Below are 25,652 nucleotides of genomic sequence, written 5' to 3' on the forward strand. Positions count from 1 at the left end.
CATGGGTGGATATTCTAGATCTTGAATTTGACAAGGAAGTTCAAGGGAAGCCAATCCCTAAGATTGACTAGGATAAAAAGGAAGACAAAAAAATTCAAGCCAAGACTTTCAATGTTATAAGAAGAACTGAGAAATGGTTAAGGGACTAGAATTTTAGTAAATGATCACTCATGTCTTCCCATGAACTAAGAGTTGGTTCACATGCAGCAACTCAACTTCCTATTTCAATTGCTAACAAGATTGTAGATGTTGCAGGTGATACAAAGCCAGTTGTTGAAGAAATTCAACCGAGAAGATCAAAAAGATCCCTACTGAGTTCCTCACCACTCCGAGTGACTCGGGCAAGAAGCAATAAGAAGAGTAAAGAGCCAGCATTAAGGCAAATTGTTGTATACCTGGAAACAGGAATTGAATGAACCCCCGACACAAGATATGGACACAGGTAAAGAACCAGAGGGTGAGCTGAATCCAATGAGCACCCTAACTATTATCAATTCACCCAGTACTTATAAAACCCCTCCATCCAAAGAACCTTCAAGTACTCCATGATGGTTAGAGGCTTCCATTGGGAAGAAATGTAGTGTGGTCCCTATCATAATTCCTATGGAAGATATGGTTAGCAAGTGTCTTGGAAAGGTGTCCAAGCCAAATAAACTTAAAACATAGACAATGCTTGAAGTAGATGAGGCAACAGGTCATTGGATAGCCGATATAGCTAAACCTATCCCAGGCAAAGACTCAGACAAAGCCACTGAGGATGACTTCACTATGGAGAAAGTTGATTTGGGTGTTGCTTCACGAGTGGTTGATGTCAAACACTTGGAGTCCCCCACAAAGAGGATGATTTCTAGATCATGGAAGAATGAAAAAGATAAAAAAGAGTTGAAGAAAATCATCACCCAAATGGCTGAATACATTAATGCCATACACCATCCAATTCCCCAACCCTTGTCACAAGTGGCAGTATCAAAGGAACCAAAATATGTTAGATCAGGTTCAAAGGAACAAAATGGTGATGGAGATGCTCAATAAATGGTTTTATCTCATAATACAACAAGGCTTAGACTATATTGTCAGTCTGGTAAAAGTATACGAAGATGCTGTGATTGTAAGTAAAGAATTGGAATTAGAACTTGTTTCCTAGGAGAGGGAAAGGACTAAGTGGGTGACAATACTTGTGCAAATGAACGATGTCCAAACATTTGGTGTGATGAAGTTCTTGGCTAAGAGACCTGTGGAGAGTTTAGATGATAATGTACTATATGTGTCGAAGAAGAATGTAGAGTGGCAAAATTCAATCATCAAACATGGCCACGAGGAATCTACAAGATTGCTGAAAGGATTGACAGATATAATCGACACAATGCAAAAAGATCTTAAGTGCTGTAAAGCGGAAAATCGCGATCAAACCCTAGTTGTTCTCCCCTCTTCCAACTCCGAGGAGAGAGAAGGGAGGTTTGCTAGGATTCGATGGTTTTCACTTAGGGGAGAGACTTTACATTCAAAAGAGGGGTTGAAACTCATAAGATCCAATCCCACACAATGTAAGATTGGATGCTAAATGAATTTCAAGGGTTAGAAAAGCAATGCTACCCTCTTTTGTAAAGAATGTTGTTAAGGAAATTAAGCTAAGAATACATAGAAAGTCATAAAGATTCGCTTATAAACTGAGTTCGGGTTATAGGATGAAGCTGCAGACCTGGAATTAGCAGTAGAATGTCGATATAGCGCTGTCCTGCAAATTTGAGAAAAAGTTGTTGAGACGATGGCGCCCGGCGCCACGGTCCTCCGAAAAATCCGCGAAACGAAGGGGGATCTGTTCGTCTCTGCACAAGGATTCCAGATCTTCAATTTCAGCCGCGTACCTGCAACCTACACACAGAAAAGCGAAGACGATTGGGGGGTTAGGGATTAGGGGTTTGCCTTTAGGTCAAACCCCGATTTTGGAATTAACCAAGAAATGAGCAAGAGCTGTAAATGTAAATGACTGTAAAACAAGTACTAATACCTTGTTCTAAGGATGTTTGTATCCTTATGTGCGAAGGTATAGATGTTGTATGTTGTATGTTGTAGCATGTAGTATGTGATCTCCTCTTCAATGGTTGAATCCTTGTCTTGAATGCAACACTTAGCCTTGAATGGAGACTTGAAATGATCAATTGCTTGAAGGAATGCTTGAATTCTTGAATGCTTGAATACTTGAGTATAGTTTCCACGATTTTACATATATCCTCTTCATCCCAAATGAGAGAGAAAAATGTAGTTTATATACTTGTCAATTAGGGCTGATAGACTAATTTTCCTGACCTTAGGCCGACCAGGAAATGTAATTTCCAAATTGCAAACAAAAAGACCCGAGCCCCTTAGGAGACCGGGCCCAAAATAGGACCCAGGGACCAGGGCACTGGGCGCCCTGGACCTGAAGGACCAAGGCGCTGGGCGCTCTGGTCCCACCTCCCGGGATAGCAGGGTGCAAGGAGGTTCAGGCCAGGATGCTTGAAAAATGCAGTTTTCAGTGTCGCGAGCAAGTTTCAGGGTCTCCATTCAGGTTGCGTGTTGCGTCGCCATCGTGAAGACCGAAATGCAGTCGAAATTGCAAGTGTCGCAATTTTCGGACGCTACATTTAGCCCCCACTTTAGCGGGAGTATGTATGCTCATACTTCCGGTAAAGTACAAGGAAACAACATTGAAAGACTTTCACCACGTCAAGAAGGCAAGATACACCAAGCCCCCAGTGGACTAAGGATCTTACGACTTCGATTGACAAAGTAAAAGGGAAGATCACGAGGGAGAACCATGACTGTCAGTAGTAAGATTCCCTCACCATGAGTCATGCAAGAAAGATATCAAAAATTTTCAAGGCAAGGTTAAATTTACCAAGAAATTTTCAAGTATCTTGAAAAGATATGAACGGGATGTATGCCCCCCTACGTTAAAGCGATCGCACACGCCTCATCGGGGGTGATTGTTTTAACGTAGTGATACACATAAGAAATGAGAAAGGAGCACGTTATCGCAAGGATTTAGCCCCCAAGTGTGAGATAAACCCAAGGATAATAGACACAAAACATAAAGCACGAGGTGACTTCACTTTCCTCGGGGTCAGTATGCTGTATGATAATTCATGTATATATATCATATGTATGTATGCATAATTGTTCTTCATTCCCCAATCAAGGAAGGTCACCTAGAAGAAGGGAACACATGTGTCTTTTGAGTCAACATGAGAGAGACTAAGGGATCTCAATACTTTGCATCATCCTCAAGTAGACAACACCAAGGACAACAAATAGAAGAATGAGAATAACATATAGAAGAAGTAACAAAAGAGAGGGGGAGAGAATCTGCTATGCTAATGTAACTAGTCTAGCACGTCATCTACCCCCCGATCTTGCTGATAAATGTTTCGGGAAGGCAGGGAACACGCTAGAGGAGGAACATCCAACACAGCAGATGGAGCTATCACAAGATCCAAACAAGGGCTATGTTCATGTTCCGAGCCACATTGTTCTTGTCTAGGAGCTAGGATAAGTGCTTGAGAAAATTCATTAGATAAATGGTTATCAACATCAACAAGTTCATATTCACTATCAGAAGCAAGAGGAGTAACATTTTCATCTATATCGTCATCAAGATTTATAAAAATAGGATCTTTAACTCGTACAGGATCAAGACCATCATGCATCTTATGTTTAGGAGATTTAGGCTCAATGTCCGGCTGAGGAGAAAATGGAATAATGCTTGTTGAAGGTGTTTTTGGAGATTGCAAAGTTTGAGAAGCAGCTGCCTGAGCTCTAAGACAACGCTTTCGTCGGCGTTCACGTGCAGAACGATTTCGTCTAGTCTTAGTAGGAAGTGGAGAAGATTGAGGAGGAGGAATGTTCTCATCCTTAGCACTTGGGTGTTTAGGTTGTGGTCTCTTAGGCTGGATAATAGGAGAAGAAGAAGGTCTCTTCTCTCTATAAAAAGAAGGAGGAGGAACTGCTCCATATAAGGGAAGAATATTTGGTTTAGGGAGAAGACCAAGTCCATCATGACGAGGAGGTATAGGTCTACTCTTAGGAAGTTTATTAGGCATAGACATAGTCACATCCATAGGGATGGGTTGGGAATCTTCTTGAGGAAAGACATTAGTTTTATCTTTCAAAGGAAGAACTTCCTTCTCAAGAATGATAGGAATGTCAAGTTTAGGTGTTCTAGGTTCACTTAGAGATAAGATCATATCTGTTTTCCACTTTTGATAAGATTTGAAAAGATGATCACTTTGCGGAGGAAGAGATTGGAATTGTTTAGGCCAAAAGTAGTCTATAGGAACACTAGAAGTTCTTTCAACTGGTTTAAAGAGACTATGATTGACAGTAACGACTTCACCATTATGGGGAAATTTCAAACACTTGTGAATAGGAGAAGCAATAGCTTTCATGGAAGATAGCCAAGGATAGCCAAGCTTCACATGAAATTGTTCGGAAGATGGAATAATAGCAAAGTTCACATCAAGGGATTTGTTATGGACTTCAATAGGCAATGTAATAGAACCAATTGCGGGAGAAGAAAATGCATCAAATAATTTCACAATCACATCTGTTTTGTCATAGATCACTTGATTCAATTGCAAAGTAAAAAGAAATTCTTCAGTAATAACATTAACCATGCACGAAGGATCAATAAGCACTCCACAACAAGGTGTATTCTTAATTTTTGCAACTATGTATAAAGGACCATCAGGTGCCCTAATGGTTTCACTAGAATCAAATGTGATGGAAGGTTCTTCAGGGATTTCTTGTTGCTCTACAAAGTTAATCACATTCGGGGTCATAGACACAAGACCATCAGATGAAAGAGAGGAATCATTAGCCTCAATTGCATTAGAGGTATGAGAAGGGAATGGATTAGTGAAAATCTGAAGATTTTGGTTAGGAGGAGCTACAGATGTGTTGCCTTTATCATTCACTCCAGAAACAGAAATAGTATTATTATCAATCAAATCTTGAATTTTACCCTTTAAAGAAAAACATTTTTCAGTATCATGACCAGGCTGACGATGAAATTGACAAAAGGCTTTGTTATCAAAATAAGGTGAAGTAATCTTTGCAGGATCAATTTGTCTTATAGGAGGAAGAGTAAGCACATTTTGTTCCAATAACTTATTCATAATACTATGCAATGATTCATTCAAAGGAGTATACTTTCTTTCTTTCTTGAAAAATTTAGAAATAGGAGGCACACCTAATGCTGCATTCACATTGTTGTTGATGATGTTTTCATTGAATTTGATGGAATCTCTGTTCGGTTTAAACTTCCCAAATGGTTGTTGACTGCTTTCACCCTTATCACTCGGAGCCATAGGATGTGATTGTTCCATTTGACTCACAGTCAGTTGATAATTGTGAAGAGTTGCACACAACTGTTGGAAAGAAGTAAACTCAGAAAATAGAAGTTTGTCTCGAATATCTTTTTGTAAATTAGAAATAAAGATTCTTTGAATATCATTGTCAGGCACTGGAAAAGAAATTTGAGCATACAAATGCTTATATCTACCAATGAAATCAGTCACTTTTTCTTTAACACCTTGTTTACAATGCATTAAATCAATCAAAGTAACTTTAGGACTTATATTGTTTTGAAATTGTTGAATGAAAGCATTTGCAAGTTGTTCGAAAGAAGTAATAGAATAAGAAGGCAATGAGCAATACCATTGTAGGGCTTTGTCTCTTAATGTTCTAGTAAACAGTTTTGCAAGCAACCTTTGGTCATAAGCAAAATCAGTACAAATTGTTTGAAAAGTCTTAACATGTGTTAGAGGATCTCCTTTACCATTATAAAGCTCCAAATGCGGGATTTCAACATGTTTAGGAGGGATAGCTCGAACAATATCAAGAGAAAGTGGGCTCGCAACATCAAATGTGGGCACACTAAACTTAGATTGATTCATAGAGGCAATTTGTTGCTGTAAAGAAGAGACAGTTTGTGCTAGATTGTTAATGGTCGCTTCAGTCGAAGAATTCATATTGGATGTGTTAGATTGAGATGGAGGTGTTATGTTATTGAAAGAAGGTAAAGAGTAAGGTGGTGGGACTCTATGATAATTAGTCATAGGAGATGATTGGACAAGAGGAACACTACAAGGAGGAATGGAATGGTTAAATGAATTGCCCCCTTGGGTCATGTTCATTTGTGAAGATGTAATAGGAACACTCATTGGAGGAATGAATGAAGAAGTCGGATTGAATGAAGGAAGAGGGTTAATTGAAGAAGAAGGGTTGCCCCCATGACTGGTGATCATAGGAGGAATGTCTCGTGTTGAAGTAGTCATTATGTTTGATGTAAAAGTAGGTATACTAGCAATAGGAGTCGTCAAAGGAATAGAATGATTGTCTTGGGTAGGAGGTTGTGTATAACCTAAGGTTTCGGCACAACTCTTCATAGGCATCACATTTGAATCCACAATGTGTGCAATACCACGCAAAATATCAATTCCATTCTTATCACTTTGAAGCATACGTTTTAGACCCTCAATTAAAGGAAGAGCTTGACTATCAGGGTATTCTTGAGACATCCATTATCGAAAATCGTCAAATTGGTTATCCAATTTCGAAAGTTGTTCTACAGAAACCTCATGGAGAGCTTCTTCATCATTAGGAGGATTAGAGGAATTACCCATGTCCTCGTTAAAAAGGCTATTCAAATTAGGTTCCATCTCCTCAGTAGTTAAACCTTGGAAAGACTTAATTCTACGGCTTCGTCTAACGGGAATAGTGTAAGTAGGGCTTATTGTTGTCAAACTCATGCACTAGAAAGAGAGAGAAGATTTTGAATTTAGAGGTAGCAATTTTCAGTAAAATCAGCCAATCTTCTGGATTTAAGCTGTTAAATGCAATCACAACAGTCTCCCGAAATTTCAGAAAAAATGTCCGGGACCGTGGCGCCCGGAGTGCAACACGGTCCTTGCAACTTTTTTCGAAATTTGCAGGGATGAAAGGTATGATGATTTTAGAGCTAATATGAAAAAATTGAGTGATTTTACGATCTGCAGATAGACCAAATTAAAGTTGCAATCTCAAAATTGAACCCTATCAAGATTGTCAAAAAATGCAAAATTTGAATTTTGAAAAAGAGAGGGAAACTGAAATTTTGAATTTTTTGAGTTTAGAGGGAATGTCAAGAGCAATGCAAATTTTGAAATTTGAAAATTGACTCAATTTCACGCAAAATTCAATTTTGAAAGCGGAAATCAAAGTTGTTGTAATTAAACACTTAATTTCAAAAGTCACAAAATGCAAGAATTTGAATAAAGCACTGAAATTTCGAATGAATGCAAACACAATTTTCAGATTTATGATAATAAAAACGCAATTTTGACACAAAATTTTAATTTCAATGATTTTTGAATGATTAGAAGCCTTAGACCAAGCAATCGGAAGACCAACTTTGACTGTAATTTTGAAAGTGTTATAATTGACAAAATCAGCCAAAATTCTGGATTTTAGCAGAAAAATACAGCAAGATCTCGCTCCCGAAATTTTGGAAAAAATGTCGGGGACGATGGCGCTCGGAGTGCAACACGGTCCTGGCAACTTTTTTCCAAATTTTCAGGGATGAAGGATATTGTGATTTTATTGCAGAATCCAAAGTTACAGCTGATTTGGAGATGTTTTGATTGGTCAAATTGTCGGACAAAGGTTGAATTAAGAGGGTTTCAAAAATTAGGGTTTTGACATTCAACCACTTAATTTTCAGAATTAAAGCATAAATATGAATTGAAAATTTGTAATAGAAGGGCAGATCTGAAACAGGCATTAACATTTAGACATTTCGCAAGTTCAATTACTAAAAAGAAAATTTAGGGTTTTTATGCAATCACCTCTAAAATTTTGCAAAAGATCAAACATGGAAATGTAATCAAGGAAACAATTTTCAGATCTAAGCATGAATAATCAGAAAGGATGTTCACGTCGGGTTCACCAAAATGTAAAGCGGAAAATCGCGATCGAACCCTAGTTGTTCTCCCCTCTTCCAACTCCGATGAGAGAGAAGGGAGGTTTGCTAGGATTCGATGGTTTTCACTTAGGGGAGAGACTTTACATTCAAAAGAGGGGTTGAAACTCATAAGATCCAATCCCACAGAATGTAAGATTGGATGCTAAATGAATTTCAAGGGTTAGAAAAGCAAGGCTACCCTCTTTTGTAAAGAATGTTGTTAAGGAAATTAAGCTAAGAATACATAGAAAGTCATAAAGATTCGCTTATAAACTGAGTTCGGGTTATAGGATGAAGCTGCGGACCTGGAATTAGCAGTAGAATGTCGATACGGCGCTGTCCTGCAAATTTGAGCAAAAGTTGTCGGGACGATGGCGCCCGGCGCCACGGTCCTCCGAAAAATCCGCGAAACAAAGGGGGATCTGTTCGTCTCTGCACAAGGATTCCAGATCTTCAATTTCAGCCGCGTACCTGCAACCTACACATAGAAAAGCAAAGACGATTGGGGGGTTAGGGATTAGGGGTTTGCCTTTAGGTCAAACCCCGGTTTTGGAATTAACCAAGAAATGAGCAAGAGCTGTAAATGTAAATGACTGTAAAACAAGTACTAATACCTTGTTCTAAGGATGTTTGTATCCTTATGTGCGAAGGTATAGATGTTGTATGTTGTATGTTGTAGCATGTAGTATGTGATCTCCTCTTCAATGGTTGAATCCTTGTCTTGAATGCAACACTTAGCCTTGAATGGAGACTTGAAATGATCAATTGCTTGAAGGAATGCTTGAATGCTTGAATGTTTGAATACTTGAGTATAGTTTCCATGCTTTTACATATATCCTCTTCATCCCAAATGAGAGAGAAAAATGTAGTTTATATACTTGTCAATTAGGGCTGATAGACTGATTTTCCCGACCTTAGGCCGACTAGGAAATGTAATTTCCAAATTGCAAACAAAAAGACCCGAGCCCCTTAGGAGACCGGGCCCAAAATAGGACCCAGGGACCAGGGCGCTGGGCGCCATGGTCCTGGGGACCAGGCCGCTGGGCGCTCTAGTCCCACCTCCCGGGACAGCAGGGTGCAAGGAGGTTCAGGCCAGGGTGCTTGAAAAATGCAGTTTTCAGTGTCGCGAGCAAGTTTCAGGGTCTCCATTCAGGTTGCGTGTTGTGTCGCCATCATGAAGACCGAAATGCAGTTGAAATTGCAATTGTCGCAATTTTAGGACGCTACAAGTGCATTACATCCAACTTATGAAAGAAGATGCTCAGACAATTGAAGCTGCTACAGATATGCCAAAAATATTTTAGGAAAAGATATAGTTCATCAGGGAAACAAAATCTTTGACTACAGATGATTTCTTGAAGGTGGCTAGAATAGAATCAATGCTCATGGTTTTTTCTGATCATCTGAAGGTGCACAAGGCAAAGGTGTCACAGATAAACATGGATAAGGAGGTCTGGAAGCAACGTATTATGCATATTAGACTCCCCTATTTTCAAGTCATCCTGAACTTCTCAGCTACACATTTGGAGCGGTGGGACATGCGCAGTTCCACAACAAAGCAAGGTAAATTAGCGGCTTCCTCTACCACGATGGAGTCCTAATCAACCAAGGGATGATTTGTCAGCTGATCTATGGTTGTTGTCTTAGTTTCTTTTGTTTTTAATAAAACGGTTTCTTTAGCCTGTGGTTAAAGTTAAGTTTGAGTTATGATGTAACAAACTATTAGCCTGAAGGCTATTTATGTTAGAAGTTAGTTTTATGTAAGGGTCCAAAAAAATGCGATTTGGAGGAGCATTTTTATTTCCTTGAATTTCTCTGAACAAATATCTCTGGTATTTGAATGAAAAATGATATTTTGGATTCAATCTTTCAAATTTGTGTTTGATAGATTAGTGATCTTTGTTGGGACATATGTTGATGCGTGAAATACATCATTTCATTTACCAGTTTTCTCTGTGTTCTTGAATTCATTGATTTCATTATTTACAAGTAAATTCATTGTGGATTAAGTGGTACTCGTCCCCCTTGTCCTATGAGGCATGAGAGAGAATCGACCAGTGTTCATACTGCTATGCATTTGCTTTGTTTTGAGTTTATGAAATGAGCATGTGTGGAAGTAGGAGTGATAGGGAGACTACCTAATTAACCATCAATTAGGCTTCTTTGATGGTTTGCTTCTATCCTTTCCTGGGTTTCAAGTCTATTCCACTGGACTCCTAAGGGCTTCCCTACCATTTGTTTGCTTATCTCCCCTTCCTCAAGCTCACAAAGTAATCTTGCTCACTACATCCTTGCAGGGGTGTAGGACACACACACATATGTTCTCCTATTGCAAAACCACCCAACTCATTTGGTTTAGCAAACTTTTCCTTATTGAATTCTCAATGTCATGGATTCAAGCTTGTAGCCTTCTGGATCTTCTTCCAGGTCTCAACAAATCCTGTCCCTACAAGTTATCTTCCTTATGTTTTTGATTAAGGAAAATCAGGTTTTAAGGGACCTGAAACTCGCTTACATAATGAGAAGATAAGCATGAAACAAACCAGAGAGAATAGGACATAGAAAGAAAAGCTGCAAAAGACCAGCAGAGAAAACAACAACAAAAAGCCAGCGAGAGACTAGCAACCAAGATCGCTATTACATTTCCTTTATACTCTTCCACATCCTTAACCAGAATCATCATAGCCTTAGTAGCTTCTCTCAGGTCTTTTTTCTCCTACTTCTAATGGGTGTCTTTAGTCTTCATCTCCAGATCACTGGTAGTCTGCCTTGTTCTTTGTCTGGAGGATTGAGGAGTAGAGCTGGAGGTCGGCACATCATCAATGATCACCATATGTTTTTTCTGTTGGTTCTTCTCTAAACAATCAACTAGGGCGTTCATATTTTGAGATGAGACCTTCAAAACCTCAAGGCTGTGGTTCATAAATTTCTTCAAGGCTTTCTTGGTTTTAGTTATCCGGTTGATAATAATTTCATTATTAGCCTGAACCTTATCTTTGACGATTCTGATCACATCTTCCAGATGCTTCAAGTTTCCCTTAATCATTTATTTTTCTGGCCACTCCTACATTTTAATTTCATCATCTTCCTCACTAGTATCCACCTCTGCATCCTCTTTCCCAATATTGGTATCATTAATCAAATTATGAATTTTATACTCCAAATCTTTCTGATTATTCTGAATACTCCAAAATAGACTTTTGTATTTCTTTTTGTTTATCCAAACAATCCAACCCTTTATAAATGCCTGTTGGGTCTTTTATACATTTCCTCTTCTGCTCAAAACTTCTCCTATTGGATGAGATAAATCTTGTTACCAACAGTTTCCATTTGCAACTATCTCACAGGTTCCATCAGGTTATTGGGGTGACAACAAATCCCGGCTTCCGATGGCCAATGGCGACTTTCCACGCTCTGCATTTCCTATCAGGCTTTGGCGTAACATCAATTCTTATTTGTCGATGTCCGATGACTATGTCATCCACTTTGAACTTTTCTATCAGGCGTCGGGATAACAACAAATCCCTTCGTGTGATGGCCGATGCTCTTCCTCCGCTCGCACTTCTCTATCGGACATAGGGATAACAAGAAATCCCTTTGTCCGATGGCTGATTCTCTTCCTTCGCTCTCTAGGCATTTCCATTGGGTCAATGGGACCTGCCAAATAGGTTAACTTGATGGTCGATGCTCCACTTTGTGATGTTCCATCGGGCGTCAGAATAACAAGAACTCCCTTCGTCCGATGGCCGATGCTCTTTTGCTTGTGTTTTGTCTTCGGGTCATCGGTGTAAGATGGAAAGATTCCTTTTGGCGGTCAATGAACCTCCTTCGGTCCATCCACTTTCCTATCAAGCATCAACATAGGTGAGAAACTTGCCTGTAGATACCTAATACAACTCGGTCCGCACCTAAGCTTTCCCAATGAGTCATCGGGGTAGCTAAAAACTACTCCATCTGATACCCGGTGCCTATAATCCAAGGTACTTCACTCTTAATGCTAACTCATCAGTTTATCGGGGCAGCATAAACCTACTCCTTCCAATACCCAATAACTCCACTCCAAACTCTGGCGACCTCATCAGGATAAGTCCTGCCGATTGGTATAGGTCTTGTCGATAAGGAAAAATTTCAAAAACTGCAAACAAATGGACTTAGAGCCAGTCCTTATGTATGTACATGCCAAAATTGGTTAAGGGCTTTTCAACCCTTAGGTGCTCCTACACCATCCGTCTAGGGATGATAGGCTGAACCAAAAGACAAGTTAGTTCCCAGTCTTTTCCAAACATTTTTCCAAAAATGTCCAAGGAATTTGACATCTCTATCTAAAACAATACTAATCGGCAAACCATGGATTCTTATAACCTCTTTGAAAAACAAGTGTGCAATGTGACTAGCATCATGAGTAGTTTTGCAAGGAACAAAATGTGTCATCTTACTAAATTTGTCAACAACAACAAAAATGCTATCACAGCCAAGCTTTGTTTTGGGTAAACCAACCACAAAATCCATACTGACACATTCCCATGGCCTTGTAGGAATAGGTAATGGCTGATAAAGTCCAGCATTAGTAGTTGTACCTTTAGCTTTCTGACAAACCATACACTGCTCAACATACTTTTTGATATCCATCTACATTTTGGGCTAATAGTAGAACCTTTGAACAAGTTCTAATGTCTTATTAAGGCCAAAATGACCACTCAAACATCAATTGTGTTTTTCTTGGATCAGATTCTCCCTCATCAATCCTTTGGGAACACACAACTGTCCACCTTTGAACAAAAAACCATTATGTAAAGTAAAGTCAACATATTCACTATGAAAGTGATTCTGAAATTCTTGACAAACCTTATAAATGGCTGCAAAATCTTCATCATTGGGGTACAAATCTTTGAAGTAATCAACTCCAATACTCTGAATCTGCACTTCTTACACTGTCCTTTCTTATACGTAATAGAAAAAGTATATGACTACAAATACTCAACCCATTTAACATGCCTATGACTCAACTTATCCTATGAATTCAGAAAACTTAAAGCTTGATTATCTATGTAAACAACAAACTCTTTAGGTAACAAGTAGTGCCTCCACTTCCTAAGAGCTTGGACAAGAGCATACAGCTTGAGATCATAGGATGAATGCTTCTTCTTGGCATCATTGAGCTTCTCACTAAAGAAAGCTACAGGTCTATTCTCTTGACTTAAAATGACACCAACTACTATATTACTTGCATCACACCCAATTTTGAACAACTTATCAAAACTAGGAAGAACGAGTACTGGTTGTGTAGCTAGCTTTTGTTTCAAAAGTTCAAACCCTTTGTTAGCTACATTGGTCCACTAAAATTTAGTCTTAACTCCTCCTTTTATGGTATCCAACATGGGTGCACAAATCTCGCTTAACCCTCTGATGAACTTCCTGTAGAATTGTGCCAAACCATGAAAACTTCTTACTTCACTTGCTGTCTTGGGTGTTGGCCAATTTGTGATGGCTTCCATCTTTGATGTATCCATCTTCAAATCTCCTCCCGAAACTACAAATCTAAGATAGACAATTTTCTTCTTCATAAACTCACACTTCTCCAAGTTTATTTTTAGTTTCTCATCATACAATATTTGCAATACAATACTAAGATTCTCTAGATGTTCCTCTTTAATTTTACTGAAAATCAAGATATCATCTAAGTATACGACAACAAATTTACCAATAAAAACTTTAAGCACTTCATTCATGAGCCTCATGAATGTACTGGGAGCATTAACAAGACCGAATAACATAACAAGCCACTCATAAAGTCCTTCATTGGTTTTGAAGGCTATTTTCCATTCATCACCTTCCTTTATCATGATCTCATGGTATCCACTTTTGAGATCAATCTTAGTGAAGTACTTTGCACCTCCTAAGCAATCCATCAAGTCTTGAATTTTTGTGATAGGAAATCTGTATTTGATAGTGATTCTATTTATGGCTCTTGAATTTGTGCATAGCCTCCATGTTCCTCCTTTCTTGGGTGTTAATACTGCAGGTACAACACAAGGACTTATGCTCTTCTTTATCAACCCTTGGTCCAACAATTCTTGGATTTATCTAGCCACTTCCTTGTTCTGTTTTGGAGTAATCTTATAGGCTGCTTTGTTGGGTAATGATGCCCCTGGAATGAAATCAATCTGATGACTTATGGCTCTAATAGGAGGTAGGGTTGTTGGTGCTCCATCACTTATAATCTCCTTGAACTGGTTTAGTATTTGCTGCAGTTCATGAGGTATTTGAACCTTCTTTTCTTGCTTTGCTTCCTTTAGTTTCACTATAAGATCAAATCCCACTCCTTCTCCTTCCTTGAGGGTGTTAAAGAACTCTTTTTCACTCACCAATAACACATTTTGGACTTTATCTTTGTTGCTCTCTCCTTCATCACTTAGGGACTGAATATGGTATGTAACTCCATCCTTTTGAAAAGAATAAGAGTTCTTCTCTCCATTATGAATGGCCTTTCTATCAAATTGCCATAGTCTACCAAGAAGTAGATGGCAAGCATCCATAGGTAGGATGTCACACAAGACTTTATTCTTATAACTACCTATGTTGAACTGAACCCATGTTTGTTCATTTACCACCACTTGCTGCTCCTTGTTGAGCTAAGTGACCCTATATGGATTACTATGTGGGATTCTTTACAACTTCAGTTTATTTACTGCTTCCTCTAACATAATGTTGTCAGTAGACCCTGAGTCTATCACCACTCTACACACCTTACCAAGGACCTTGCATTTGATTCTAAACAAAGATCTTCTTTGAGTTGGTTCTTCTTTGATTGGCTCCTTAATCAATACTCTTCTTATGATTAAATTTTCTCCATCTTTAGGAGCTAAGCTCACACCTTGTGTCTTGCTGCTTTCTGCATCTTCTTGCGCATATGTCACTCTTCTTTCACCTCCTTGGGATGAAGAAGACTTCTCAAGACATCTATAGGCAGGGTGACCCAACTTTTGGCATTTGTATCACTTCATGGTGGAGAAGTAGGACCCTCTTCCCAATCCACTAGATCTACCTCTTCTTGGGTTGCTAGATGATCCCCTTCCTCTATAGCTGCTCTTGCTATGTGAATCCTCACTTTTCTCTATAATTTTGGACTCTCCTTGGGACCTTTGATATGCTCCTCTTCCACCAAAACTGCCTCTTTGGCCTCTACCATCTTTTCCTTTGCATCTTCCTCTGTTGCTTTGTTCTTGCTTCTTCTTGCTCTTTTCCTCCACCTTTAGTGCCAATTGATAGCACTTATGCACAGTGTTAGGACTTAACAAACTCAACTCCTCTTGAATATTCCATCTCAAGCCATTCAAGTATCTGGCTACCTTGATACTCTCATCCTCTACCACCTTGGATCTCAAACACAACTTCTGAAATTCCTTAGTGTAGCTGCTCACATCCAAGTCTCTTTGTCTTAGGTTTTGTCTCTTTTTGTGTAATTGGATCTCATAATATTCAGGGATATAGGCTTCCCTTACTTTGGCTACCATTCTTGACCAACTGTCTATTTGGTTCCTACCCTCCTTTTTCCTTTCTTCTTGGATAAATTTCCACCAAGTCAAGGCTACTCCTCTCAATCTAGACTTAGATAGGTTCACCTTTGGGGCTTCATTGATTCCATCACACTCAAATTGATTCTCCATTCCTTCAATCCATTCCATGACTATTTTAGGCTCCATTTTCCCATAGAAAAGTGGTACTCCCTCAAAGGATTTTCCTCCTAAGGCTTTAATTGCTTTCAGGAAAGGTTCTTCAGATAGAACAGGGTCTAGTGCAGGTATTTTATCCTCTTCTACTTATTCTTTTCCCTTCCCTTCATTGACCTGGATTGTTACTTTCTTAGTTTTATCCTCAATTGTGTCTAGTTTGCTTTCCAGTTGTAGCAATCTTTCTTTGAGGTGTCTATTCTCTTTCTTCTACCTTCTTGGCTAACTTAGCATTGGTCACCATTCTGGAACTATTTTCTCCTACTTATTCAGTGTCTGACATCAACTATTTTCTTCCCAAGTCTAAAAATTGCTTTAATACCAACATGATAGGGAGGCTACCTAATTAACCATCAATTAGGCTTCTTTGATGGTTTTCTTCTATCCCTTCTCAGGTTTCAAGTCTATTCCACTAGATTCCTAAGGGCTTCCCTACCATTTGTTTGCTTATCTCCCCTTCCTCAAGCTCACAAAGTAAGCTTGGTCACTACATCCTTGCAGGGGTCCAGGACACACACACATATGTTCCCCTATTGCAAAACCACCCAACTCATTTGGTTTAGCAAACTTTACCTTATTGAATTTGCAATGTCGTGGATTCAGGCTTGTAGCCTTCTGGATCTTCTTCCAGCTCTCAACAAATCCCATCCCTGCAAGTTATCTTCTTTATGTTACTGAAACCTAGCCAGACTACTTCCAAGCTAACCTAGGCTTAGTATGCAGAAATGGTGATTGCCATTTCCTGGTTTCCTCCTCCTGCTATTTTACTCTTACTGTACATTTTTGGCTCTCCCTGAAGTGATCCAATGACTGTGTGGATCCCACGGTGGAGTTTCAAGATAGAGCCATATTTACAATGTGGATTCAAAACAAAGAACAAGCAACAAAAAGTAAACTCTAGTTACAGAACTATAATGAAAAACTTAGCAAAACAATACAAAATCGTACTCCAGCGATCGAAACCAGAAAATAGACTTTTGTATTTCTTTTTGTTTATCCAAACAATCCAACCCTTTACAAATGCCCATTGTCTCTTTTATACATTTCCTCTTCTACTTAGAACTTCTCCTATTGGATGAGATAAATCTCGTTACCAATAGGTTTTCATTTGCAACTGTCTCACAGGTTCCATTGGGTTATTAGGGTGACAAAAAATCCCAGCTTCCGATGGATGATGGCGACTTTCCGTGCTCCACATTTCCTATCGGGCTTCAGCGTAAGATCAATTGTTATTTTCAAATGTTCAATGACTACATCCTCCACTTTGAACTTTTCTATTGGGCATCGGGATAACAAGAAATCCCTTCGTCCGATGGCCGATGCTCTTCCTCTGCTTGCACTTCTCTATCGGGCATCAACATAACAAGAAATCCCTTCGTTCGATGGTCGATTCTCTTCCTCTTCTCCTTTGGCATTTCCATCAGGTCATCAGAACTAGCTAAATAGGTTAACCCGATGGTCGATGCTCCACTTTGTGATGTTCTATTGGACGTCGGGATAACAAGAAATCCCTTCGTCGGATGGCCGATGCTCTTTCACTTGTGTTTTGTCTTTGGGTCATTGGCGTATCACAGAAAAATTCATTCCAATGGTCAATGAACCTCCTCCGGTCCATCCACTTTCCTATCGAGCGTCGGCGTAGGTGAGAAACTTGCCTACCGATACCTGATACAACCCAATCTGCACCTATGTTTTCCCATCGGGTCATCGGGGTAGCTAAAAACTACTCCATCCGATACCCGATGCCTATACTCTGAGGTACTTCGCTCTGAATGATAACTCATCAGGTTATCAGGGCAGCATAAACCCTCTCCTTCCAATACCCGATAACTCCACTCCAAACTCTGGCGACCTCATTGGGATAAGTCTTGTCGATCAGGATAGGTCTTGCTGATAAGGAAAAATTTCGAAAACTGCAAAGAAATAGACTTAGAGCCAGTCCTTATGTATGTACATGCCAAAATTGGTTAAGGGAGTCTGTGAGCTCTTCATTTGAAATAGATCTTCAAGATATTCTTTCAGTTTTGGTTTGTAAGCATTCTTTGTGTTGATGAATGAATGCGAAAGCCTTTCGCACTTTCTGGTTAAAAGTGTAGTCATTTCAAAGTTTTCTACATAAAAATTCATTGTAAATCTCACGAGGATTTTCCCTCTAATGCAGAGGATGAGCCTATAATCGGTTCACCCAACTGTTGGTTTATTTTTTTTCCTTTCATAAAGGGGTGTGCATGAGTCATATTGTAATTCAAAATATAATTTAAAGAAAGGGGCAAATATATTAACCAATAGGTTGATATTGCATTGTAATTTTTTGTAATGATTTGTATAATGATTTGTGATGATCCCTTATGATTTGAATTGTAAATTCATGATGTAATTAGGGTTTAGTGGATGACCTAGTTGAGATGGCTATTTAGGATGACATAGTTGATGTTTATTGTGTCGATGTTCTTAGAAAAAGTGTTAAGCCGCCCAAGTGAAGTGTGAGATCTTCCTAAGAGTTGCAAAGTGTTGTGTATATCTGGATCTGATCAAGCAAGTAGAGAAGTGCAATTAAATAGATCATTTTCTTACTATTGTTCCCTAATAGTAGCAACAAGTTAAATCCCTTAACTGGGTAGGTCCTAACTGTTGGAATTTCAATAGAAAGGAGATTGTTGGCATTTCAATAAGGATATTGAGAAGGTTGTTGGAGATTATTGATATAACTGAAGAATGATTATTACTGTCTTAATAATATTATTTTGTCATTGATGCCAAGAAATTGATTTTCTAATTCAGTATGATGTTGCCATATCTTGAGAAGTATGTTTTGATGAGTATTAAGAGGTCGGTAAGTGACACAAAAAGAATGTGATTATGAAGAGGAATAATAAGTTATTCAATGGGAAACTATTACTGAGTTAGACAATGATGAGATCATGTTGTTTTGATTGTTTTGATATCCTACATATGTTGTTGATTATAAGTTTAATACTGTACTATGTCACCGAGCAAAGAACCTAGTTGGTAAACCCTAAGGTACCTAGTCGATAAACCCTAAGGTTATCGATATCGGTTAAAGAAGGCAGAATGTCTACAAAGTGAAGTTCAGTATTTACTGAGTAACAATTGAGTAATAACAAAATGCATTGGATGGATAAATACATTATTAAATGTAGAATACCAATGAGTTGGAGTTGATGAGATGATTGGTATGTCGTGCAAGAAGTTTGTTAAGGATCTATGGCAATGGAAAATCAAGAGGAAGATCTACAACATAGATTGAACCGCAATAACCTAGCACAAGTTCTAAGGCGAGGTAAAATGTTTTTTTGATCAAAGGATACATTGAACCTAGTCAAGTTTGATGATCTGATGGCTAAGATTGATCATGGGAAATGTGATCAAGGAGATTAAGTGGTTAGAAATTGTTTATAAATAAGGAATTGTTGATGAACAATGTATGTAGGCAAATGTATGCACAATAATGCTATAGTAATGTTTACCGAGCACAAAAGCTTGAAGATCTGATTGAAGAATAGATTGAGAAGCCCAATAAGCCCAACAAGGAACAAGATAAGTTTTATGACAAGATTTTTTTGAGCAAATAGAATCTGCTTTAGCATTTCAGATGTGAAGTTGCAGATATATTTTATTACTGTTATTTATTTTGTAAGTGATAGGAAATCTCTTAACCGAGTGGACTTAATAGTTTTATTTGTAAACCCTCTAGCAAGGTGACATTCTAAATGAGTGTTTGAAATCCTTTGACAAGGTCACTTCTAACAAAGTGCAAGACTCTAACAAGTCTGAGGGAAATCCCTTAACTGGGTCACATCTAGCAATGTGTTTGTAATCTGTATCTGGATTAGCTTTTAACCGAGCATACTCTAGAAGGGTATATTTCTTAGTGGGTTCGAAATCCCATAGTGGTTTTTCCCTATTTGGGTTTCCACATTAAATCTAGTTGTAAATGTGTTATGATGTTTTAAGTGTATCTGTTTATGAGTATTGAATGATTTACAGTCATAGTTGCATATCAGTAAAGGCTACCGAGGTTGAATCTGGTGAATAAATTGTATATTGAAGTTTTTATGATTCACCCCCCCACCTTCTCATCTTAACTAACACTAACATGCCTTAAACATTTAAGTCCCCTAATAGGGAAGCTCTCAAAAGAGTGTTAAACCCTCTCATGAGGTTGATCTTAACAGGTCATCAAGCTCCTAACCGGGATACTAGGCAAATACCCTAACTAGGTGACTCCTAACAAGATCTATTCCTAACTGGGTGTATTGTAAGCTCCTAACATGGTGTACTTCAAAAGAGTACAAATACTTGTGGGTACCAACTCCCATCGTGGTTTTTCCCTATTTGGGTTTCCACATCAAAAACTTATGGTGTTCATGTGTGGAATTTTTTTCATGTGATGTTCTTGTTTAAGTTTCATTTCATGCATTATTTTTGAGACACCGATTATGATGTTTTATCAAAAGTTTATCAAAGGTTACCGGTACTGATAAAAAGTTGTTTGAGAAAGTTTTGATTTGATTGATAAGGTTAATGAGTTGGTAAATGATCAAGTTGATATGATTTCTTAGTGGTGAAAGTGTTGATTGTTGAGGTAAATAATTTGATTAATGTGTTAAGCAAATCTGGATAAAGAAGTTGAGATATCTATTAAAAATGTTTCAGATCTGAGATTAATTTGATTTTGGGTTTAAAGTTTCAATTGGTCTTAATATTGATTCACCGCCCCCTCTCAGTATTAACCGGATCCTCATAGGATTAACATCATGAACCAGAGTACAGTGAAGACAATATTATAGACTTGGAGAAACAGTTGCCTTAGAAGGAACCAAATCAGATTGAAGACATTTTGGATAGTAGGATTGGGCGTAGTACCCAGAGAAGTCAGTATGAGTATCTTGTGAAGTGGAAGGATAGATCGGTTGAAGATTCATCTTGGATTTCTTAGGAAGAGGTAGACCACCTTGGTTTCCCTCTGACCCCAGCAAAGTGAGAGACTAGCTTTTTGAATAACCTCAGATGTCTGATAAAGGAGCATCCCCGGTTCATGGCAATCTTGCATCAACCAAAAACATTTTCTTTATGTTTGTAGTTTCAACATTTCTTTCTATGTGTACCAGTTTTGGCTCACCAGATCCTATGGAGTTGGATTCTAATTGAAGACTTGATCATCTTTCTTATTTTCAAAACGCATCACATTTGGATCATTTTTCGGCAAGATATCACTATCGGTTTCCTTGACAGTTTCATGTTACCGGTTGATAGTTTCTTGTTATGGGTTGCCTGGACCTATTTTGATGCTCTACTAGAACCCCTTCTAAATCTTGTAGAGCCTTGAGCATTGATTCTGATGTTCCTTGGTGTGTGGCTGACCTTTTTCCGTGATCTACACTTCATCCATTAGATTTTCCAAAGGAATCTCTTGGCGAAGGCCGACCTTGTTGGTTTTACATGTTAGGTCTTGTTCTTCGGGTTTTGATCCCTTTTTGGGCCAAACGGATCCCCTTGGATCATATATATAATTGTAATTGTGCATTATATTGTAAGAAAGTAAGTTAGACTGAGTGTAGAAGATAGATCTTAAGATTTAAGGTCCCAATTGTCACCTATTCTGTACTTTGTGCATGTTTTAGCAGGCCTGTGAGCCAGTTTCTGTAACCCAGATTGTTACTGGTTGGTTGTAATCAGTTTTCATGAAATAATTCAATCTTTTCTACATTGCCTCCATCATATCTTTGTGTTTCCATTGTGTTTACTCTTGTTGACCGGTCCGAATTGATCTCTTTGAGGTCCCTCCTAACCAATGAATGCTTCAAGATATTTGCAACCTACTCCTTTGTAGATAAATAATCTAAGGATATAATTCCATTATGCATTCACTATCAAATAAAATGGATGTGCATATTAGAGTACTTTTTCCTTTAATGTTACACAATATTACAAAGATATTAATGGAAATTTGGTTGTGAAACCAAATAATAGTAGGATGATTAACTGGCAGACCAAACTTTGTCAAAAACAACCTTCTAATTATCAAGTATTTTATCTCTATACTTAGCATCAATTGATGATTTAACAAAATAACAATTCTATCCCTACAAGAAAATATAGTTGGACCTTAATCAAGGAAAAAAAAAAAAATTGTGAAAGTGGACTTTCATGAGTTAACATCACAACTCAAACTTGTATAAGTTAATGATAAAAGCACATGAACCAAGAATCATCTATAAGAAAAAAACCAATCACACAAAAGATATTAAGAAAATATAATTTGCTCCATAAGAACTTGGAAATTTTGTATTGATTATAAACAAGAATATTGGAGATACAATGTATAAGGGCTTGCTTTATAGAAAGTAAGAGATGGCCTAATCCTAAAATTAGGTGAACTATTTATGAATGAAAAGAGGAGCTAAATAAATCTCAACTATAACCAAAATAAAGTACCACTAAGTGAACTTTAAGCTAGAAAAGAATAATTTTAGATCTAATAAAGCCCATAAGATTAGCTTAAGTGAAAGAGTAATTAAAGGACCTAATCAATAAATAATTAGAAAATTATCCTAATTACTCCAACACACCCCCTTAATATTAACTTAGGGAGTAGCTAAAAAGATAAAATGAGTGAATGCATAAATGAGTCTCGACAACAAAGGTTTGATAAAGTAATCATGTAGAAACCAATGCAAAGCAAAGCAACTCTCAAAACTAGAGAAAAGGAAAAAAAAACCAATCGAGAAATAAATGTTGGAATCCAAGAACACTGAGAGGGGGGGTGAATCAGTGTTCTACCGGAATGATCAATTTTAACCTTATTAAAACATGCATTCACCAACCGGTATACCAGTATATATAGAATTGAAAGAAGTAAAGAAACCAATAATATAATCACACAAATGAATACCATAAAACAAAGAATTATACATGGAATACCTCAAAGAGGAAAAACCACGGTGGGATTTGTGACCCACAATATCAATCCACTGGCCATATGAAGAGATATTACAAAATATAGGGGCCTGCACTTGTAGGAAGGCTTACAACCTAGAGCACACTACTCAATCACAAAAGGAGTCTCACTGACTGCATACAAATCCAAACTACAATCTGAAGAAATGATTGAACTGCAATGATAGCATCTTCTATGCCTAAATACAGTTCTGGTTAAGCATTGTCTATTCCAGTCTGAAACACTAAACCCTTACTGGAATACCCTCTTACATAAATATCCTCACATACATGATCTCTCTCATATATTCCGCATCTCCATTATATTCCATAACCTTACATATCCATATCCTTGCCTATTACAAAATGATCTAATCAACTGAACTATATACCCCTTCACAATCAATCATGCCTTATGCCAGCTTACAAAGATAATTACAATATGAATATAAATGTCGGCTCAATAACATAAATATATGAATATCAAAAATAATTGCCGATGTCAGATCTCCCAAATGATGTCGGCCTCCAATACCCATATCCTGATGATGTCATGTCGGAACATGTTTCCATGTTTCCATGAATGACAACATATTGAAACCAATCAATTGAGTGTCAATTGCCAACAATCTCCCCCTTTGGCATTGATGGCAACACTCATGTGAAAAATGATCATGGTTTCCATCTATCAGTTTCATCCTAAGCCTACTCCCCCTAAGATGAATATCCATCTGTACAAAATACTCCATACCTCCTGAATATTTTTCACCTATACTTCCCCCTTTGACATCAGTGCCTACCAAAAATACCAAAAATATGGATGAAGAATGAAAGACTATACAATGAATGTCCCAAAATACCTTAATGGAGCTAAATATATTTGAAAATTTCTAGATAGGCCTTCTCCAAAAGCTCTAGATAGGTATCTCAACCTGATTTGAAAGTTCTAGAAATAGATACAAGTCCATTTAGCATATGGGCATACGACTCTTTCTCATTTATCTCTACTAGTGTGGGTTTACCAACCATATCTATACAATCCTTCTTATGTACACTTAATGAATCCAACCGGGGACTCTTAATTCCTCTAAGACCTTTGGCTCTCCTTATGATTTTATCTTTTTTCCTCTCAAGAGCTAAAAATTGGGCTTCAAAAACCAAAATCTAACTATCTATAGATGTAGTTAAAGAATTTAATCCATCAAAAGAATTGACTATACCTACAATCTCCTCCTGAATATCCTTAAACCTTTTATTTGTCTCTACACTAAGTAAACTTGTGTTACAACATACTCTATAAATATTAGTACACTGCCTCAAACCATTATCAATCAACTTCAACTTATCATTAATCTCCTTCCTCTCTGACTCAATCATTTGATCAAATGTTGCTCTCTTTGCCTATGCAAACCTCTCCAATGCCTGTCGATTTGATATCTACTGTAAAGACTGAAAGTCCTTTGAAATGTGCTCTATGATTATTTTAACATTTCTGGATGGGCTCGCTTCTTTGTCAAATTTGCACTCTGGGAAAAGTCTATGCAAAACAGTGATAGACCAATCACTAACCCCTTTATCCATAGATCCTTCCTTCATCATTTTCTGTGCAGCCATCATCATGAGCTCAATAGAACTCATCTCAGTAATACTTTTATGTTCAACCTACGAGGTGTCAATTGACAACAATGATGGGCTCACTACCAGTTCCATATCAGAGTCCTCTTTTTTCTCCTCTGAAGGTTTAACTTTTATAGCTTCCTCACTTGCACTGGTGGCTTCACTACTTGGTGCAGTCTCAGTTACTATCAGTTCCCCCTTAGGAACTATGTCCTCATCCTGTACATTCTGATCCAGAGGACTGTTGTCCTCAACATTAGCAACTTTTACACTTGCAACCTTTACACTCCCTGTTTCTGCTGGTATCTCAATATTTGCCTGTACATTGGTTTCTACCTGTAGCGTCGTAAATTGTATGCACTTGCTAGGGTGGTACAATTTAACACCTAGTTTAGCACCCGCCTTGGCGCAGTTGCATTTTGCATTACATTTCCCCTTTAGCACTTAATTAATTAAATTAATTAGGTCTAAGGTCCTATTTTATCATCTCCCATATCATAAAGTTGGTCCCTTTCATTAAAGTGTGCCCTTTTCATTTTATTCCTCCAATACATCATTTAATCAAAAACCCTAATTAGGTCCTATTTTGAACTTGGGGGCTTGATTTCGGGGGTCAAAACATCTCAAAATCACCTGTAACTTCGGGATTCTCTCTAAAATCATCATATCCGACAGTCCTGAAAATTCGGTGAAAAGTTGCCGGGACCGTGGCGCCCGGTGCACATGGTCCCGGACATTTTTCCCAAAATTTTGGGAGCACGATCCAATCATAAAATAAAGCTTAACCCCAAGAAATTGGCAGGATATTCAATCTCTAGGTCGGGCAAAAGTTGAAACTAAGACCTAGGGTTTCATATATAAGAGTTCTCTTTCTTCATTTGAAAGGATCGGAATTTTGGCTTTCGAGGACCTTCTATGCAGCGAAAGAGCAGATCTTTGAAGACTTCAACAAAATTCAACATCTCTCTATCAAGCATTTATCAATTTCATTCATCCATTTAGGGCTTGGAAGACATTGAAGAACAATAGGAGATTACCGACTGAAGATTGGCTTGTACTCCTCCCTTGAGGGTTGGGTATGATTTCATGTTGTTTTCATGTCTTTACATAAGCTTCAATATATCCTTTATTCATGCTTTAGATCACTTTGCATCTTGATTTAGAGCATTTACATTATCATTTACAAGCAATTAGGGTTTACTTTCTAGGTTGCTCTAGTTTGCTTTCTTGCATTTAAGGACCTTGCACACACACTAGGTCTGCACACACAATACATTTTACAATACAACTTGGCTATTCGTGGAGGTGGAAATCACCGAAGTGGGGGTTTGACTAAGGCAAAACCCTATATAGCTGCCCAAACATCT

The sequence above is a fragment of the Cryptomeria japonica genome, chromosome 4, assembly GCF_030272615.1.
Source record: "Cryptomeria japonica chromosome 4, Sugi_1.0, whole genome shotgun sequence".
In the NCBI taxonomy this organism is placed as follows: domain Eukaryota; kingdom Viridiplantae; phylum Streptophyta; class Pinopsida; order Cupressales; family Cupressaceae; genus Cryptomeria; species Cryptomeria japonica.